Below are 3,569 nucleotides of genomic sequence, written 5' to 3' on the forward strand. Positions count from 1 at the left end.
TGCACTTGATAGGCACTAAAGTGCCTAGACTGACTCAGTGCCTAGACAGGGAGAGGCTTCTTTAATTTTGGTAGCCCTAAACCCTAATTCACCTGTTCAGATTGAGTGCTAAAGGCAAAGCTTGAAAATCCACTGAGAATCAAAGAGAAAGCCCTTATTCCTTAATCAGATTTTACAGTAAGAAATTAGGCAATAGTAGGGGCAGCAATGATGCAACAGCAGTGTGATGTGGATGACATCATGCAGATGGTGGTTGAAACCTCTTTTTCCTGAATAAGATCTGAGTCAAACCATATGGTTCAACGTCTGTCCCTATAATGCTTTCTTATTCCATCAACTAATAAATAGCAGCTATCACTTACTGCATACTTACAGCCAGCCAGGACTTGCGCTAAGCATTTCCAAGAATCTCTGGAGGCATGTTTCTTAACTTTCATGTGTTTGTTTCCTTATCTGTAAAACTGGCATAAATACTTCACAAGGTTATTTTATGGATTCTGTGGTATATATAACCCTTAGCACATCTCCTGGCACACAATAAGCACGTAAATCCATTTGTTGCTATGAAGATTTTGTTGGGCATTGTTCCAGTTTGCTAATGCTGCCTTTTCACAAAACACCAGAAATGGATTCGCTTTTATAAAAGGGGGGCCTATTTGGTTACAAAGTTACAGTCTTAAAGCCATAAAGTGTCCAAGGTAACACATCGACAATCGGGTACATTCACTGGAGAAAGGCCATTGGCATCTGGAAAACCTCTGTTAACTGGGAAGGCACATAGCTGGCGTCTGCTTGCTCTCAGATTGTATTCCAAAAGGGCGTTCTCCAAGATGTCTGCATCACCTTCCAACAGCCATCTTCAAAATGTCTGTCTCAGCTCCTGTGCATTCTTCAAGTGTCCCTCTTGGTTATAACAAGCTTGCTCCTTCTGTCTGAGCTTATGTAGTGCTCTAGTAAAGTAATCACGCTGAATGGGCAGGGCCAAAAGCCTATGGAAATTACCCAGTCAGATTTATCACCTGCAGTTGGGTGGGTCACATCTCTATGGACACACTCAATCAAAGAATTACAATGTAATCAACACTAATAATTCTACTCACACAAGATTGCATCAAAGATAATGGCATTTTGGGGTACATAACACATTCAAACCAGCACAGGCATTATTAGCTATGTTTTATGTTTTGAAAACAGGCATTATATGCCATGTTGTCTGAATCTATTCAATTCCTGAGTTCAGATGGAGAGAGAGAGCAAATTATCAGAATATGACTATTTAGTTCCTTGGTTTAGACAGGAATACCTGCATTTTGAATGTTTTTATAAACTATATCCACCCCTAAGAGATTCTGATAAACCCCTACCAAAGGTTGAGATTTAACTGGCTTATAATACTTTTGCAAATTTTCCTAAGAAGGGATGAAAAGCAGCCCCTCATCAATTTCAGATTGTGCTGCCAGGGCTTAAGATGGGCAAAAACAAAACCCCACAAACATACTTTACTTACTCATCTCAAGGTATCACCCACTCTTCACAAGTGACCCACAAACTAATATGAAATACAGAATAGTCATAAAAGGAGGTGACTATTGGTACACAGTGGCACAGGTTAAATACCTGGGAACATTCTGGGTGAGGTGGTAAGTGTACAAGACTCTCTTCAGGGCTGGAAAAATCTCAGAAAAAGCAGTTGGGGCCAGGGTTGGTAGGTGGAACATCAGCAGAACCTGACAGAATAGATAAGACTTGGACATGTAGAGCAGAAGAAAGGGGGCATTCCTGGAAGGAAGAATGGCCTTACTAAAGGGGTAGAGGGATACACAGTGAGACCAGGCTGGAGTGGACAGCATAGGAAAGGCCCAGGTGGAAGATCAGTTTGAAAGAGGGAAACAGTGGGAATGTGGGGTTCCATAAACCTTGGCAGTGCCTGAGATGTGAAAAAGAATTCAAAATTTAAGTTATGAAATACACTTTAAAAGAGCATAAAAACCTATTCTGAGCACTTGTGCACCCACCACCCAGATTAAAAAATAGAGTATTACCTGTATCTTATAAGTCCTCTGCCCTTCCCTGGTATCCCAATGCCCCTGACCAGAGCCAACCACTAAACTGAATCTTCTGTTCTTTTCTCATTCTTCTTAATATCTAATACATAAAATTTATTTAACTGTGCCTACTTTTAACCTCTAAGTGAATGCAATCATACTGTATATATTATTTTTTAATTCATTTTTATTGAGATATATTCACATACCATGCAGTCATAAAAAACAAAGTGTACATTCAGTTGTTTACAGTACCATTATATAGTTGTGCATTCATCACCAACATTAATTTTTGACATTTTCATTACCACACACACAAAAATAATAAGAATAAAAATTAAAGTAAAAAAGACCACTGGGTGCCTTTTTTTTTTCCTTCCCCCATTTTTCTACTCATCCATCCGTAAACTAGACAAAGGGGACAAAGGGGAGTGTGGTCCACATGGCTTTACCAATCACATTGTCACCCCTCATAAGCTACATTTTTATACAATCGTCTTCAAGATTCATGGGTTCTGGGCTGTAGTTTGATAGTTTCAGCTATTTACTGCTAGCTATTCCAATTCATTAGATCCTAAAAAGGGTTGTCTATATTGTGCGTAAGAGTGCCCACCAGAGTGACCTCTCGGCTCCTTTTGGAATCTCTCAGCCACTGAAGCTTATTTCATTTCCTTTCACATCCCCCTTTTGGTCAAGAAGATGTTCTCCATCCCATGATGCTGGGTCTAGATTCCTCCCCAGGAGTCGTATTCCACATTGCCAGGGAGATTCATTCCCCTGGGTGTCAGATCCCATGTAGCGGGGAGGGCAGTGATTTCACCTGCCAAGTTGGCTTAGCTAGAGAGAAGAGGGCCACATCTGAGCAACAAAGAGGCATTCGGGAGGAGGCTCTTAGGCACAATTATAGGGAGGCCTAGCCTCTCCTTTGCAGCAACAGTCTTCCCAAGGGCAAGTCCCGTGGTAGAGGGCTCAGCCCATCAAACCACCAGTCCCCTATGTCTGTGAGCACATCAGCAACCATCGAGGTGGGGAAGCCCAATACCCCTGCATTCTCTACCAGCTCCTCAAGGGGGCTCTGCATATTTTTTTCATTTTTTTTAATTAACTCTTTTTTTTAATCAACTATATCAAAAAATAAAAATAAAAAAAAAACCATACAATAAAAAAACATTTCAAACAAACCATAACAAGGGAGTAAGAAAAAGACAACTAACCTAAGAAACTACTTTACTTCCAACATGTTCCTACTCTGCCTCAAGAAAATAACCTAATATAGCAACATTTCTGTGAACTTGTTCCTACCATACCCTTCAGAAATTAACAGACCATAGTCATTCCTGACAATTCCCAGAACGTTAAATTTACCCACAATAGCTTATCTGTTCGTATTGGGTTATCATTCCCCCTTCCTTAATTGCTCTTTATTGCTAGTTCCCCTACATTCTACATTATAAACCATTTGTTTTACATTTTTCAATGTTCACATTAGTGGTAGCATATAATATATCTCTTTTTGTGCCTGGC

This window comes from Choloepus didactylus, chromosome 1, assembly GCF_015220235.1.
Source record: "Choloepus didactylus isolate mChoDid1 chromosome 1, mChoDid1.pri, whole genome shotgun sequence".
Taxonomy (NCBI): domain Eukaryota; kingdom Metazoa; phylum Chordata; class Mammalia; order Pilosa; family Megalonychidae; genus Choloepus; species Choloepus didactylus.